The sequence below is a fragment of the Sapajus apella genome, unplaced genomic scaffold (genome assembly GCF_009761245.1).
Source record: "Sapajus apella isolate SASKATOON/1434 unplaced genomic scaffold, GSC_monkey_1.0 scaffold18, whole genome shotgun sequence".
Classification (NCBI taxonomy): domain Eukaryota; kingdom Metazoa; phylum Chordata; class Mammalia; order Primates; family Cebidae; genus Sapajus; species Sapajus apella.
In genome coordinates, this window is record NW_022436958.1 from 22,299,831 (window position 1) to 22,318,017 (window position 18,187).

The following is an 18,187-nucleotide window of genomic DNA, read 5'->3' on the forward strand; positions in this document are numbered from 1 at the left end:
TTTAGCTACTTTTAATTTTAATGTAAATAGCCACATATGGCCAGTGGCTACCGAATGGGTCGTGTAGCTCTAGACTGAGTCTTCCTGAAGCCTGAGACGGAAGTTTCTGCTTCCTCTGTACCTCACCCCTGCCTTGAGTCAAGTGTGGGGCCCTTGGGCCTCCCGTAAATGTATGTCACCAACTAGCTAAGTGCGCCCAGTTTGCACAGAAACATGAATAGACCTGCTCAGCGAAGGTGAAGTGACTCACCCTCTGCGGGAGTGGGTTGCTGCACTCTGCAGGCTGTGTCAGTCTGTCCTGTGAGGCTTTGCTTGTGTACGTGTTAATTGCGTGTTGAATGAGAATGGCCCTGGGAGGGTGAGAGGTGCTGCCTGCTCCTCCAGCCCTGCCTCCATCCTGGCTCCTGCCTACTTGAGGCGCTTGCTGAGATGATACAGGCTTGAAAAGAGGAGGGGAAAAAAAACACACTTCTGGAACTGAGAGCCTGAATGCCTTCTTTCCTGACGGCTGAGAGATCGCCCCTTCCACTATTGTGTTCAGCCAACGCCCCCGCTGACACCCTCCCAGGAGTAATAATGGGTCTTTTCTTCTAAGGGCACTGAACGTTTCCAAGGCCGCACTTCACCTCTCCCCTCTTGGGAAGACCACCACTGACGGCTCCGAGGCATCCTCAGGGAGCTGTGATGCCTTTCCCCCACTGCCATCACGATGATCAAAGCTCTGCCATCTTTAAATTGCATCCAGAAGGTTCACATTTAGGGCTTGCCCTCAGCTGGGGCAGGGAGTAGCATCCTTATAAAATCCCCTGCTTCTGAACTGAGCCATGAGGCTGGATTCACTGATAAACTCTCATCCTCTTCTCAGGTATTTATCACGGTCTTTGCACCACCTAGAGGCCACTGTCTTAAACTCATTCCAGCAAGCAACCTGTCTCCTTCCCTCACCAACAGAAAGACCCCAGAAAGGCTGTGTTTCCTGAGTAGCCTCCATGCGCTTCCACCTTCTGGAAGTTGGCTTTCTGTGATCTCACGCACCTCTTACAGAGTTCCCAGAATGAAGCAGACCTGCTCAGCCAGAGCCTTTTTCTACCACTTTCTAGCCTCTGTCAAAGGAAAAGAACTTTTTGGTTTGTCTTCAGCAGTAAGAATGGTACCTAGGAAAGATGAGATGGGCCCTCCAGCTGATGGCCAAACCTACACGAGCTCTCAGCGCTAGGAGATGCTTGCAGCCGTCTGACCGGCACTCCCGGCTGGGTCTTCCTGTGTGGGGCTCATTCTCCCAGGACTGGAGATCCTGTCCATTTCACCCTCCCTCCCATGACCATGTCTCTGCTACCCAACACAGATTAGGAGCTGTCCCCAGGGGATGACACCATTATAGGGGAATTGATACCAAATATGTTATTGTTGTCATTGTTTGTGCTCTTACACTGTGGCAAAATATATCTAACATAAAACTGACCCTTTAGCTTTTTTAAAGTGTGCGGTTCAGTGCTGTGCAACTGCCACCTTCATCCATTTGCAGTACTTTTTCATCATTCCAAGAAAAATCTCCATGCCCATTAAACGATGACTCCTCATTCTTCCTTCCCTGCAGCTTCTGGTAACCTCTGCCCTGCTTTCTGTCTCTGTGACTTTGCCTATTCCGGGTACTCCCTATAAGTGGAATTGTACAATATGTGTATGGAAATGCCTGTGAAAACTACGGTCTACCGGAAAGACCGAGCCAAATTTAAACCTCTCAAAACAAACAAGGAAGAGTCCATTGTTTGGCGGCTTGGGCAAATCAAGCTTCCGCTGGTGTTTACTGTTTCTGTTTTAAAGTGATCCGGAAAAAGCTGTCACTGCAGGGCTGTGGGTAACTAGAGAATCTGACCCTGGAGGGTTGAGGTCATACAGGTAGGAGGCAGCTCTGAGAGTCTGGATGTGTTGGCGTGGAGGTTTCTGGGTTTGTGTGTCTGGATATAACCTCAGGGATCAAGGGGGTGATGTCTATACTTCTTTCTTCCTGCATTTGACAGAGAACTGATGGGGTACTTTACAGACATCTTATTACACTAGCAGAATGGACTCTCTTGCAGTATAACCTACTATTTGTATAGGTTTCAATTATTTTTATATTATGAAACTGCAATTCTGTAAATGCTGCGTCCCAGGGAGAAAGGGATTGAAGCACCGGAGTGAGTCATTGTAATAGTGACAATTAACATTTATACAGCATTTAATGGTTGATAAAGCAGTTTTCATAACCATGATCTCATTTCTTATAATAAACAGAGAACAAAAAAGTAGGAAGAGTTCATAAGAGACACCCAGCAAAGATGCATCATATATTGGTTTCAAGAAAATAATGATCATCTCAGATCTGCAAATGGGACTTAAACCTTGGATATCTCCTTGGCTGAAAAGAGAGACTCAGTAGGAGTTCCCTGCCCCCACCCACCCCCACCAGGAACAAGAAAACTACATATGAGAGAAAAGTACATTTGACTAAAAATTATAGGAAATTTGAGATGTTCAGGACACATCCTCCTAAAGCTGACTCTAAGCCAAGCTTTCTCAGTCAGTAAATGGAAAACACTGGGTTGATTCATATGATTTCTTTGCAGGACTTCTCAGATCCTTTAATATGCTAATGTGCATTTTGACTTCCCAGAGTAAGACTAGCGTATATAGTGTTTCCCACACATAACAGATCACAAAATAGTGTTTGAGACTCACGTTCCTTAGGAGACGCTTCGGGAAGTGCAGAATAAAATGGGTGGGTCCCTGAACCTAGGATCCCAAAATGTGGAAACAAAGAGCTTTCCAGAGAGGTAAAGGGGGCTGATGGTCTAAGCAGAATGGTCTGAAGCTCAGAAAAAAAATGGAAACAGTAGGGGCTAACTCGTGGAGTGGGTACAGGGCAAGCCTGAGAGCAGGATGTCCAGCCGCCGAGCTCCTGAGGTGGCCTGACCTGCCTGAGTGGGGTCAGGGCAGCATCTTCCCTTCTGTCTTCACCAGGTTAGCAGCAATGGGGTCGGGAAAGGCCCACATTCCCCCAAGTTCATAGACAGTCTCTCAAACTGGTCACACCCCACCACACGGGAATGCAAGGAACCTCTAATCATCTAGTCCTATGGGAACCTCACTTAAAAGGAGCCACTAATCCAGATTCGGGAACCCCCTCCATCATACTTCTTGGATGGCATGTTTGTTTGAATGGGATTTAGTTTTTGTCATATGTTATAAACATTATTGAAACTTTGCTTTCTGAGCCCTTTAAATCAGAATCCTAGTCATAGCTGTCACTTTGAGCTGCTTTCTGTGTGCAAACACTGGGCTAAGCAATCTGCATCTGCGTCCTTATCAGACTCTCACAGGCCTTTGGGAGAGTTTTGGTTACTTTATTTCACAGATGAGGAAACTGTGTCTTAGAAATGTGAGCTGTCTTGTCATTGATCACACAGTTAGTGGGTGACACAGCCCAGATGCTAACTCTGGTAATCTGGCATTAGAGGCTCCATGCTTAACCATGAGGCTCTATCACCTCGCCATATGTGGGAAAGAGGATAGGCTGCCCCACCTCCATATTCATTGTCTCTGGCAACCCTTCCATGAGAGTCTCAGTTTATTCCAGGAAGCCAAGTGTATATTTCCCAGCCTCCCTTTCAGCTAGGTATGCTCAATGAAGCAGAGGTTGTCAGGAGTAGCTTCTTGGATGACTACTTCAAAAGGCTACCCTGCTTCAAGGCACACCTTGTCGACCTTTTCCCTGTGTCCTCCTGCCTAACACCTGGATGTGATGGCTGGTGTGTCAGCAGCCATCCTGAACCCACAGCAGGTATTGCACCTCACCTACTAAGGACGACAAAGCAGGCAGGTGGAAGTCTGGGCTCCTAACAATCATGGAAACCATGCACCAGCTATGGACTGCATACCTCCAGAGAGAAATTAGCCTTCACGGTATTTAAACCACCTTTATTTGGGTTTTCTATTCTATGGAGATGAAGCTAATACTAACAGATCCACCAGGCCATATTTAAAATTGTGCTTCCTGGTCTTAATTTCCAACTGCCTGCCCATCAGTGAATAATTTCCTCCATGAAGCTCTGTTTCCCTTCCACACCCTATTCCCCAGGGATGCACGTGCCCAGCCTGTGTGACTCAAGTCTGAAGTCCCAGTTTTCCACATCCCTAGCCTCTCCCCTTCTAGATCTTACCATTAATACCATAACCAGAGAGCTGGGCCTGTATTCTACTCAGCATCATTCAAAATAGTAATAGGAATGTTTTATACCGACAGCTGATTAGGGAGAAGCATAGTTTGGTGTAAAAAGCACTTGACCTAGTAGAAAAATAAGGGGTGACTACCCTTTTTTTGTAAGCTGCAATGATGTAAAGGAAGAATCCGTAGGCAACATCTTCCTCAGTGTGGGTCTTAGCCTCCCTGACTCAGCAGTGATGACTTTTCCATTTTATAGAAAGCAGATGGTATTTTAATGGATTGTGACTGTTGTCTATTTCTGTAAGCAACATACACCAAGATCTATGCACCTTTCCCAGGTGATAGTATGCACAGCCACAAAAAGAAAGGTAATATTTACAACTTCCTACTTAGACCCTTTCCTTTAGAAATCACACTTCTTTGCTCCCCCTCCCACCCCAACTCTCCATGGCCCCCGAAAAAATAAATCAATCAATGAGATATGGATCCATTTTCTAGATGACATAAGACAGTCATGATTGAATAGCACCACAATGCCACCTTTTTTTTTGCCCTAAAGAAAACAATAAAATGGAGCATTTCTGGATGTAATAAATATTCCTTCCACTCTTGGGGAAGGAAAAGGGGGTAGAGTTTGGAAGAGCAATGGAGGACTCCTTGGGCGGCTGGCAGATTTCTATCTTCCAACACAGATATTCGTTACAAGAATTTTGGCCTTATTTAGAATTCATGAAACCACCATATTCTGTATTTGTGTTTTATTTAACATAAAAGGTTAAAAGGAGGGGAGATCACATGTTCCCATTGGAAATGCCTCCTAGTCATGTTCATCTGTAGGTAGCAGAGGGAGTTTTTTCTGCCATCCATCCCCATCAGCAAGGAAGCAATGCTAGCTCCAGAAAACGGAAAGATCCCATTTCTGCAGGTGGAGAGGTGACAGTAAGACGGTATCAGTTGCTCACATTTCCCTGAGTACCTACTCCAGCTAGTTACAATTGAAGAAGCAGTGTGTGTGTGTGTGTGTGTGTGTGTGTGTGTGTGTGTGTGTGTGTGTGTGTGTGTTCTTTAAGCAACCCCTTGAGACAGGTACTTTCATCATCCTCATTTTACAGATGGGGAAACTGAGGCACGGGAGTGGAGTAACTTGCAGTTAGTAAGTTCTGAGGTCAGAATCGAAATGTAGGCGGTCTGGGTTTTGCTTCCAATCCATTTGACTGAGCAGGTGGGAGGGGGAACCTGTTAGAGTGGCCAGCTGTCTTGGTGTGCCCAGGACTTTGGGGTTTCCTGGGACATGGGACTTTCAGTGTGAAAACTGGACAAGTCCCAGGTAAACAGAAACAGTTGATAACCCTAGATGGGCTCCTGTCTGCATGTCTCAGATGCAGGGACCATCTCCCCTAAAACAAAACTCAGGAGAAAGCTAGGTCATTACGATACATCTGTGAGCCACAAATCCCCATCAGTGTGCACACCAAGAAATGAAGAGGTCTGGTGGCTCAGAGCCTCGGTAGGCCAGAGGCCTCCCTGGGATTGAGTCCAACGTCCTGATACAGAAAGCTGAATTCATCCTGACACCTAGAAAAAATCAATGGTAGCATAGGAATGGTTTGAATGAGAATGAAATTTACATTTCTTTGTATTGGGCCATAAATCCCCCTCGGACTACCCATCAGTCTAGACCATGTTTAATTCTGTCAGTCACTCTGAGACAATACTGTGGTCTTAGAGACAAGGATTTGTGTGCACTGCTGTAATCCCTTGCTGTGGAACAGGGCTCAGGGCATCCACAAATGTCATGTGCGCCTCTGCAGCTGACTCGGAGCTGTTAATAGTGTTCAGCTCATTGTTGGAGGGGATATGATTCAGCAGAGGCCACACACTTGCCACCGGCATCCCCTCCTCTGGTGTATAATGAATAAGAGAGGCATACATGTAATTGCAGAGTCACAGAGGTGGAAGGGACACAGTGGGAGGTGTGTAGGCAGGGCTCTGTGGGGAGGTGTTTGATTCTGCAGTCGGTGGCGGAGGATGGGGGAGCAAGGACATAAAACTGACACTGAGCAAATTTCATTCATATTCCTCACCATATCTCCTTCTATGTTCATTCAACAGATATTCATTAAGCACCTGCTGAGTGTTTATTCTAGGCGATCTTTGGCACTCCTTGCCTTGTGTTATAGACAGGTCATTCCAATCTCTGCCTCCAGCTTCACACAGTGGTGTCCCTGTGTCTCTATCTGTACATGGCCAACTTCTTGTAAGAGCACCGGTCATGGCTAGGCACAGTGTCTCATGCCTATGATCCCAGCACTTTGGGAGGCCAAGGCAGGAGGATGGCTTGAGCCCAGGAGTTGGAGACTAGCCTTGACAATATGAAGAAACCCCCATCTCTACAAAATACTTTTTAAAAAATCAGCCAGGCATGGTGGTGTGTGCCTGTAGTCTCAGCTACTTGGGAGGCTAATGTGGGAAGATCACCTGAGCCCAGGGAGTTGAGGCTGCGGTGAGCTGCGATTGTACCAGTGCAGAGGGATTTCTTTTCTCACTCCAGCCTGGGCAAGAGTGAGAGCCTGTCTTACAAAAGAAAAAAGGACTAGTTGCGTTGGATGAGGGCCCCCATTCCAATGTGACCTCATCATCTTAACTAATTCCATCTGCAAAATCCCCATTTCCAAATAAGACCACATTCTGAGGTACTGAGGGTCACGATTTCAACATATCTTTTTGAAGGGGACACAATTCAGCCCATACCAGTGACCCTGGGCAAGCGTTTCCTCATCCACAGAATGCGGATAACAACAGTACCAACCTCTGAGGATCAATGACTTAATAAATACATAAAGCTCTCAAAGCAGTGCACTGAATGTAGTAAGTGCCATTTAGGAATTTGCCATTATTTTATTTTATATGCTGGTTATGAACCACTATGTTGGTTTCACACCCCGCATTTTCAAGAACATTGCTCTTGAAATGTTCTTGAACCTAAGAGTACCTGACCCACTGCCCACACAGTATGATTCCAACATGGTTTCTGTGGCCTTCGTGACTGGCCTCTGCTGACCACTTAGTCTCCTTGTGTCCCAGTCTCCCCTCCCACACTTAACTCATTTTCAGTTACCCGAATATGTCATAATCACTTCTGTTCCCAGGGGTTCATTCAGTCTCTCATTCTACTTCTGTACCCGATCATCTGGAAAACACCTAGTGTATCCTCCGGGTCTCAGGCAAACAGCACCCCCTCCAGAAAGTCTTTCTTCACCACCAATTATGAGCTACTGCCCTTCAGTTCTTGCTACAAAGCTCATAGACGCTATAATATAAACACCAGTTTGCTTGTCTGTAACCTTCTATACTGTAAGCTCTCCAGGATGGCATCTGACTTATTAACACCTATATGCCCAACACAAGATATAGTGCCTGGAACAGCTACCCAGTTGCCTACCCAACAGCTATTTTTTCCCTTTTTCTTTACCTAATTTCTTTTCTAGTACCAGCAACTCCAAAAGACCAAGAGAGGTCTAAGGTTGATTCATGATTGGTCTATTCCAAGCATGGAAACCTATTCACCCTCCCAGAGGCTGACTTAGGGGTGGGCAATGTGACCCACTCTGGTCAGTGAGACACAAGGGAAGGTCTGCTGGGATGATTTCTGAGAAATAGTTTCAGGAACATTTTAAAGAGTTTCAGGAGAGGAAGAAGCCATCCCTGTCTCTAGGTGAGTGGGAGGCCGCTGTTCCTCAGCCGTGATGAAAGGCACAAGGACAAACATTCACCTGCTGAGGATGGTAGAGCCAAATATGGAACGAACCCAAGTCCCTGATGATTCTGCTAACACTTTGCGTCAGTCAGCCCTGGGACCGCCCTGCTACTTGACTTCTTGTGATGAGATAACGCCTTTCCACTGCATTGCCTGTATAAGAATATTGTGATTATATCTCACTATAGAGATAATATTGTTTTCCTTGTTGTTTATTTAAGCAATGTGTTCTGTCACTTGCAGCTGAATATAAGCTGACAGACACTCAGGAAATATTGTTGAATGCATAGGTGTTTAGATGTTAAACATGCTGGAGACAGAAAAGAGAGATGAGAACTAGAAGCCAGCCATCTCCCACGAGCCAGGCACGGCAGGACTGTTTCATTAGCATTGCACAATTCAACCTTCCCAGCAAGCTTGTGACCATACAGATTTTACTCATTTTTAAAGATGAGGAAACTGAAGCTCAGGAATGTTTATGCAGGCTTCCCAAAGTCGTGGAGTTAGTAAGTTTTGCAACGGAGTAATACTGAGTTACTATTTTATGAAGACTAAGTTCAGCATCCTAATTCAGACTTTTCATTCATAATACAGGAATAAAAGCTCTTTTTTTTTCCATTTCCACTTCCCATGGATTTTCACCTACTAAAGTTACGCATTCTAATTTTGATGTTATCTTGGTCACTCCTAATGTTTGACCAGGCTCACGTTTATTTTCCCATGTTAATTTATCAGTGCCATCGCTCTCTCTCTTTCCCGAGTATCTGAGCCCAAGGGACACTCCCGTGTGACTCGGTCTCCCTAACCGCTCCCCTACCTCCCATCAAGTTAATATTGGAGCTTCTCCAGGGCTGACTCGGGAGAGGACCCGGCAGACCCGGCCAGTGCACCCTCTTGGCAGGAAGCCTGGGTGTGGGAAATAAATTCCAGGTTTGCCTACTTCCAAAACGCATTCTTTCCACTACACCATGAGGCCTGAATCGACGCATGTAGCCTGCAACTGTATTCTCTTTGGCCATCTTAGAAAGAACAAAACTCAGGAGCCGCCTTCTGCAGCCCTTTCCTCCTCCTCTTGGTGGGAATGAGTGACGGGAACGGAGAATACAGTCCTTCCTCTGCCCGCCAGAATGTCTGCTTCTTGCAGCCAGCATTTCACAGATGAATGCTGAAGAAAATGTCTTAGCTGCATCCAGGGAATTTCAAGTGCTTTCCTCCTGTTTCTAAGGGAAAACAAACAAACAAACAAACAAAAACTGTCTTTTTCTGCAGCAAAGCCCCCGGAATTGGCTGTGTAAAGGGCTTGTGAACTGGGAATCATGTGCCCTCTAGTGGTCATCTGTAGGAAGTCCCAACCAGATGGTCATTTCCACAGAAAACGGCAGGAGGAACTGGTACAGAGTGTGGGAGACGAGAAGAGAAGGCTTGGTGGGCGCGGTGGCTCACGCCGAGGCGGGTAGATCACGAGGTCAGAAGTTCAAGACCGGCCTGGCCAATAGAGTGAAACCCCATCTCTACTAAAAATACAAAAATTAGCCAGGGATGGTGGCAGGGGCCTGTAATCCCAGCTACTCGGGAAGCTGAAGCAGGAAAATTGCTTGAACCTGGGCAGCGGCGATTGCAGTGAGCTGAGATCGCACCACTGCACTCCAGCCTGGATGATAGAGTGAGACTCTATCTCAAAAAAAAAAAAAAAAAAAAAAAATGTTGCCTCTGAACACCCACATACTAATCTGTAATGGTGGAAAGCCATTTGCTTTTGAATTTTATTGAAGATGCCAAATACAGTTCGTGGATATTGAAATGAACATCTAAGTGGTGCACAAATCCTTGCAGATCTTACTGAGGCTTCCCAGGATTAGCTTCCCAGCACTGAGCCCCTACGGCTTGATTGGGTTTGCAAAGCAAGGAGGCTGAGGGGGAGAAAACCCACTGGCCATAATTCCTCCTGGGAAGGGAAAGCTGTTTCTGATGGGGAAATATTTGGTAAGAAGCTGAAACCTGTGTGGACAGAATGGTCTAGGGTTTGTTTTTGTTTGGTTGGTTTTTGTTTTGTTTGTTGTCTTCGAGATGGAATCTCACTCTGTCGCGCAGGCTGGAGTGCAGTAGTGCAATCTCGGCTCACTGCAACCTCCACTTCCCAGATTCAAGCCATTCTCCTGCCTCAGCCTCCCAAGTAGCTGGGATTATAGGTGTGCACCACCACACCTGGCTAATTTTTGTATTTTTAGTAGAGACAGGGTTTTACCACGTTGGCCAGGCTGGTCTCAAACTCCTGACTTCAGGTGATCTCTGCCTTGGCCTCCCAAAGTTCTGGGATTACAGGCATAAGCCACCGTGCCTGGCCTAGGGTTTAGTTTTTAAATTGCAGCCTCAGAAAGGGAAGATGAAGATGAAAGAAAAAGAAAGAAAGCCAGATGAAAGAAGGATGCCCACTCTCCATGCGTGAGCTCCCCCAGTGCTGGCCCCACCACAACCCCTACCAAGCCTTCACATTCATGTCCACTGCCCACCCGTGCATAAGGGGGTCCTTTTGGGTACCTCAAAGAGGCGCTGAGCTCTGTGTCAGGGCTGATGCAAGGGGGGAAGCCCCCAGAGGTCCCAGGTAGCATGGAAGAGATGAGACCATGATTGCGTGGGACCAAGGTAAACCAGATCTCTTTTGGGAAGTGGAACCCTAGCTGCCAACGTTACACAGCCATAAACATGGCTAAAATCGATGGTTAGGCTTGCGTTTTCAGAGACCACAAGCAAACTTAACAGCAACTTTGGCCTCAATGCCAACATTCATGTGATAATAACAACAATAAGATAGCTTGATAAAGGTTCGTACCAACTCCAAAATGAAGAATATGACTTTGGGAATCGGGGACAGAGCTTGTGATCTTCAAACAGTGAAGTAAGCTGCAGAAACACCTTTGGGTTTAGTTAACTGAATTTTCCAAGCAGTGAGAAGGGCGGACAAACAGAGAAGACAGACCCAGATGAGCAGTCCGAGGTTCAGGGGCTTGTCTGTTGGAACTCAACAAATAAGTAGCAGAGTCAAGACTCAAACTCAGGTCTTTCACCGCAGATCTCACATTCAATCTCACACGTTATGCTGCTTCCCCCACATGACAAGCCTATTTTTTTTAATGATGAAATGAAGGCTGGGTAGGGGTTGTGGTGGGGCCGGCACGGGGAGAGCTCACGCATGGAGAGTGGGCATCCTTCTTTCATCTGGCTTTCTTACTTTTTCGTTCATCTTCATCTTCCCTTTCTCAGGCAGCAATTTAAAAAACAAACCCTAAGGTGGCTTATTATTAAACCCTAGGCCATGTTATTACTACATGAATGTTGGCATTGAGGCCAGAGTTGCTGTTAGGTTTGCTTGTTGTCTCTGAAAACGCAAGCCTAACCATCGATTTTAGCCATGTTTATGGCTGTGTAACGTTGGCAGCTAGGGTTCCACTTCCCAAAAGAGATCTGGTTCACCTTGGTCCCACCCAATCATGGTCTTTCTTGCTACCTGGGACCTCCGGGGGCTTCCCTCCTTGTGCTTCTCCATGCTTTCCATGGTTTCAGTTACCCACAATCAACAAGGGTCTGAAAATGTTAAGTGGAACATTCCAAAAATAATTCATCTGTTTTGAATCGTGTGCCATTCTGAGTAGCATGATGAAATCTTGCACAATCCTGCTCTGTCCTACCCAGGACAGGAATCATCCCTTTGTCCACCTGTCCATGCTGTTCATACTTCTGAGTTAGTTACTTAGAAGCCTTCTTCTTAGTAGATTGGCTATCCCCGCATCACACTGCACATGTTCAAAGTAGCCTTATTTTACTTAATAATGGCCTCAAAGCACAAAGCTAGTGATGCTGGCATATTGCTGTAGCTGTTCTATTTCATTATTAGTTATTGTAGTTCATCTCTTACTGTGCCTAGTTTATAAAACTTTATCATAGGTACATATGTATAGCAAAAGACATAATATAGAGAGAGTTCAGGCATCTACTGGGGGTCTTGGAATGTATCCCCCACAGATAAAGGGAGACTATTGTGACTTCAGTTAAGAAAAGCTCCTAGTCAAATGCTTCTCTCTGACTTAATGTACTACCCATCTATTGGTACTAGAAAAGTCAGTCTTATAGCAGCCTGAAAACTGCCAACACATCTGAAAAATATTTAGCTTTTTGTCTAAGGATAGGACCCAACTGACCAAATAAAACCCAAATAAAGAACATAAAACTGCTCTGCCCCATATCTTTCACGTATGCCTGCTAGCAAATCTTATATTCCTTCCCATTGAGGCTTCTGCCTTTTAAAATATTCCAGGTATGTGGATTCATGGCATGTGGCATCGGTCGTGTGGCCGCATTGAGAGTAGATGAGATTGTATTTATCTTTGCCTTGCTGGGGTTTAGCACCTTTGTGGTGTCTTTTGGTAAATGGGAAGTGGCCAATGTTCTCACACGGGCAGCAGGAAGAATTCATACGCTCCTCCAATTTTACAGTGACAGACAACAAATGAAAAGGAAGGGCTTAGTCATGCAGGGGCACACTCTCACCTCATCACTACATGACAGCGCAGCAGCCTAGACTCACAGCTTGCCCGTAAGCCTTGCATTTTATTGCGTGAGGATTCATTTGGATGCCACCGAATGCCATTTCCATGATCTGGACTGACATTTCTTTTTTGCAGACCCAATAAAGACAATTTGGAGTCATTTGCCTTGTTTCTTCAATACAAGAAATGCTTGGATTTACACGGCCTCTTTTCTTCAAAGAGCTCAGCGTGCTTGCCCATCTGGTGCCTCATTTGTCTTCCTTTCATCACTGTAAAGTCAATAAAGTGTGTTATGCTCCTATTGGGGCCAGGGAAGGTGAGAGAGTGTGTAGGCTTATTCCTGCTTGCCACCAGGGGGCCCCCCTGTGCCCACCTAGTAACACATTCCTGGATACCCATTGCCTACCTACGAGGTGGCCAGTCCACATTCTGCAGGCACCAGAGGCTCTCTGCCCACACGCAATGCCAGTCTGCAACTGCCAAGTCTAACACAAAGAGACATGTGAACGGAGAATCATAATATAGCGTGATAAGAGGTAGGCTGCAGGGATGGGTTAGATTTGGGTGTGGGTCAGAGTTGGGCACAAAAGGAAGTTACTGAAGGGTTTAAAAAGTAAAGCTTCAGCGCAAATTGTAGTAAATGAAATAATTGGAAAAAGTGTTAAATCCTTTTTAATCAAATTAATTAAATCAGGCTTTCTGCTCACCAAAATGTATCCTATATGTTTTCTAAGCTTGATTGACAATTTTGGCTGAAAAGACAAAACTACTTTTTGCTTAATAATTACAAAATAAGTAGAAACTACGTATCTTCTCCAAAAAAAGCAAAGCCTCAGATAGCAGGACTGTGGAGGGATTGTAACCCTCGTACATTGCCAGTGTGAGTGAAAAATGACTCAGACGCTATGGAAAGCAGTTTGATGGTTCCTCAAAAAGTTAAACAAAGAGTTACCCCATTACCCAGCACACATACCCAAAGAATTGAGAGCAGGTGCTCAGACAAATCCTTGTACACAAATGTTCCTAACGGCATTATTCACAAGAGTCAAAAGATAAAAACAGCCCAAATGTCCGTCAATGAATGAAGAGGTAAACAAATTGTGGCCACATACATACAATGGAATATTATACAGCCATAAAAAGAACTGAAGTATTGATACACACATGAACTGTAGACTGTTATGCTAAGTGAGAGAAGCTAGACTCAAAAGGTCATACATCGGATAACCCCATGTATATGAATTATCCAGATTATGCAAATCCGTAGAGACAGAATGTGGATTAGTGGTTGCCAGGGGCTAGGGAGTGTGATGAATGGTAGGGGGGTGACTGCTTAATGAGTGTGGGGTTCTATTTTGAGATACTGGGAATGTTTTGGAACGAAACGGAGGCAAATGTACTAAATGTACTAGAATGTACTAAATGCCATGGCATTGTTCACTCTAGTTAATTTCATTATGTGAATTGCACCTCCGTGATTTTTTTTTTAAGTAAAGCTTCAGTCAAGAGGTACGTGGGAGCAGGAGGACAGCAGGATCTTGACAGATGGCCTAGGGGAGGGCATTTGAGTCAGAGACAGCATTGTAAGAACACACCCCGAATTGGGCAAATCAGGCTGCTGGGGGCACATGGTGGACTTGGAGTCGGAGAGGGCTCTACTAAGCGGTAGAGAATTAGATGGCACATTGTTCATAAATATATCTTCACTAACTCTGTGTGTCCTGGGAAAGTTAATTTCAAATGTTTGGTTAACTGGCCAAGTGGGGAGAGGAGCTGCCAGCCAGGGGGCCACCTCAGAACCCCACGGAGCAGACCGGGCCCCACCTGAGGCCAGGACCAAGATATCTGTCTGACACTCTCTGTTCTAGGTCCATCACTCCTTGAAAAATGAAGAAACAAAACCCCAGCCTTTACTCCACAGGGCAGGGTGCAGTCATCTGTGCTGGGGAAACTTCTCAGACCTTTAAGGACACTCCCGGCACAGGTTCTCAACCTTCATTATTATCACACATTCTCAAAATGAAAGAAAGGCTATCATGAGATGAAACTTCAAACCAACTTGAAAAAGAACTGAACAACTGGCCAGTCATGGTGACTCATTCCTGTAATCCCAGCACTTTGGGAGGCTGAGGTGGGCAGGTTACCTGAGGTCAGGAGTTCAAGACCAGCCTGGCCAAAATGGCGAAACTCCATCTTAACTAAAAATACAAAAATTAGCCAGGCATGGTGGTGGGCACCTGTAATCCCAGCTACTCGGGAGACTGAGACGGGAATCACTTGAACCTGAAAGGCGGAGGTTGCAATAAGCCGAGATCACACCACTGCATTCCAGCCTGGGTGACAGAGTGAGATCCTATCTAAAAAAAAACGAAACAACTACTAATCACCAAATTCGAGACACTTTTTTGTCTTAATAATCAAAGAAGACCTACTCAGAGAACAATACCCAAGGCATTTTAAGAGAGTCCACCACATTCTTTCCAGATCCACACAGCATCAGGCCCTCGGCTCCAGTTGGGTCTTGCATCCTCAAAGCTCTAGACCTGCCTCTGGCTCACTTTAGCACTTCTGGCCAGGCAGGTGGTGCTGATGTTGCAGTACACAGATTCAAAGTAAAGCTTTGTTATGGACTCCATCGTGTTTCCCCAGTGTGACTGTATTTGGAGGTAGGGGCTTTAAGGTGATAACTAAGCTTAAATGAGGTCACAAGGATGGGGCCACAATCTGATAGGCCTGGTGTCCTTATAAGAAAGGGAAGAGACATCAGAGAGCTTTCTCTTTTTCCTTGTATGTACAGAAGAAATGACATGTGAAGACACAGTGGCCAACTGCGAGCCAGGAAGAGAGGCCAGAAAACAACGTTGATCTTAGACTTCCAGCTTCTAGAACTATGAGAAAATAAATTTCTGTTGTTTATGCCACCCAGTCTGTGGTATTTTGTTACGGCAGCCCAAGCAGGTTAATACAAGCTTGTAAGAAATGCAGAATCTTAGGTCCCACCCGATCTAATGTATTTTAACAGTGGGATTTATGTGAGCATAGCAGCTTGAGAAGCACTGACCTAGTATACTGCTATGGCTAGATATGTCCCCAAAGTTTCATGTGTTACTTTATTTACTTTGAGACAGGGTCTCACTCTGTCACCCAGGCTGGAGTGCAGTGGCACAACCACGGCTCACTGCAGCCTTGACCTCTTGTACTCAGGTGATTCTCCCACCTCAGCCTTCCAAGTAGTGGGGGCTGTAGGTATACACCACCATGCCCAACTAATTTTTTGTATTTTGGATAGAGATGGAGTTTTAGCATGTTTCTAGGCTCTTCTCAAACTCCTGGGCTCAAGTGATCCACCTGCCCTAGCCTCCCAAATGCTGGGATTACAGGCCTGAGCCACCTCACTGAGCCTGTGTTGGAAGCATAAATCCCAAATTCATATGTCGATGGCAGGTGGGGCCTTTGGAAGGCAATGAGAATTAGATAAGGTCATCAGGGTGGGGCCCCATGATGGACCTGGTGGCTTTGTAAGAAGAGATTGGCCTGAACTAGCGCACTTGCTCTGTCTCACCATGTGATGTCTCTGTCTTGTTGGGATGCAGCAAGAAGGTCCTCACAAGATGCCAGCACTATGATCTTAGACTTCCCAGCCTCTAGAACCATGAGCTAGATAAATCACCCAGTCTGTGGTATTCAGTTATAGCTACAGCAAGTAAACTAAGACAAATATCTACTGTTTTTAACCTCTATCCTGCTTTCAATACAATAAAATAGGCCACTCACAAACCTCAGCTATATACCCATAAGAGCTAACAGACAAATCTGAACTACTTTTTTTTAATGACAAGTATAAGGAACTGCTATTCTAACCCAAAATCATGCAACTGATGTGGAAGTCTGATGCTTTGTCTGCCCAGCACTCCTCTTCCTGCTGGAGAACTGCCCTTATCCTATGTCATTCCCTCAGGGATAGTCATTTATAATGCTGCATCAGTGGTGCACACCTACCTGTCCACAGGGGTGGATGTGTGGTCTCACGTGCCAGGCATCACGCTGAATGTGAGGGATACCGACCTGAAGAAGATGCAGTTCCTGCGTTCAAGTTTCTAACAGTCTGGAAACTGGGGCTACTGCAGAGTCCAAGACATTAGCAAACACAGGGTGATATGTACATGCTAAAGCACTGAGCAAAGAGCTGTGAAAATGCAGAGGGCAGGAGGAACCTAGAGAGCAGAGGACAGGTAAAGACTTAAGAAAGGAGTTAGTGTTGGAGAAGAATCTTAAAAAGAAGTTCCCTATGAGGAATCAGCATGTGCGAAAACAAGGATTCGTGAAACAGTCAGGATCTGTGGCCTGGCGGGTGCACTGGGACCCCATCAGAGGGTGAGATTAAGGGGAATGGTGGGAAGCAAGACTGCAGGACAGAGTGAAGGGCGTGAAAAGATCAAGTCCCGCCAAGGTGTTGGATTGAATCCTAGGCAGCAAGGAGCTAATGTAGGTTTCTGGGCAGAGAGGAGTTACAAGCAGATTTGCTATTTAATACAATCCCTCTGGAGGTTAAATGGGATCATTAAATGATGAACCCTTGGATGGTAGGAGTGTCTCTCTGGTACATGGTAGTGTTAATAAACATTTATTAAATTGGGAAATGCTGATAGTCTCAACAGAGGGAAGAGGAAAAAGGAGCAATTTTGAAAGACATTTTTGAGCTAGAATCAATAGGACTTATCGAACAATTAGAGAGGAAGGAAAGGGAAGAATTAATGCTTTGGTAGTTTCTGTCTTAAGTGATCAGATGGCTGGAAATAAGAAATTGGTGAAGATAATAGTCATGCTTTTGAACATATTAGATTTGAGGGACCTGGAATCCTGGGAACGAAGCAAGTCTGACAGGTCGGGAGTTTAAGAATGGCTGGGGCAAAAGATAGGAAGATCTGGAAGTCACCATCACAGAGATGCAGTTTACAAGAGAGGCTGTTAGTCAAGAGAATTAACCTCTGAAGAGCTAACCATTGTTCAAATCATGACTTTCCAAAGGAATATGTCAGACTCAAGTTCCTTTATAATTGTTACATATAAGATCAAAACTCCCCCACCTACCCCACGTCCCCTACATCCCTAAAATAGAATTGGCAAAATGCCTCCACACCACAGGCAGGAATAAAAAAACAAGACTCCAGCTACTTGACCCCCTTAGCATGTCTGGGCCACAAACAAATCATAAGCTGTTGGAGATTCTGCCTGACAACGAATGCTGGACCATTCATAAGGAGAAAAGGCGTCAGCATCCACTAAACCAGACAGTGTTTGAAGTACTTCTGCCAAACCCAGGGTCACTAGTGAGCCAGGAGGCCCTCCGGTTTTTTCATTTCCAGCCAAACTGGCCACGTGCTGACTCTCCCTTGCCAGGAGTTCATGCTTGCACCTCCACGGGAACCTGATAAGATGCCACAGTCCTTGTCGTGGGCACATGCATGGGGGCTGGGGGTGAGAGGAGGCAGCAGTGGCCAGGGAGCTGGCAGCCCGGGGTCAGTTGTACCAGCAATTCTCAGCTAAACCTGGCTTAGCGGAGCTACAGAGCCTCGTCTGAATATGTACCTGTCAGAAAGCCGACGACTTTTCTTGTTGTTACACTTTTTCTTTAAAAATGAAAAAAAAAAAAAAAAAAAAAAAAAAAAAAAAAAAAAA

The 18,187-nt window shown here is 45.5% G+C and overlaps 1 pseudogene; it reads left to right on the top strand.

The window, feature by feature from the left end:
* The first annotated feature begins 12,288 nt into the window (after positions 1-12,288).
* The window catches only part of LOC116557153, a 9,316-nt pseudogene continuing 3,417 nt past the window's right edge, over positions 12,289-18,187 (top strand).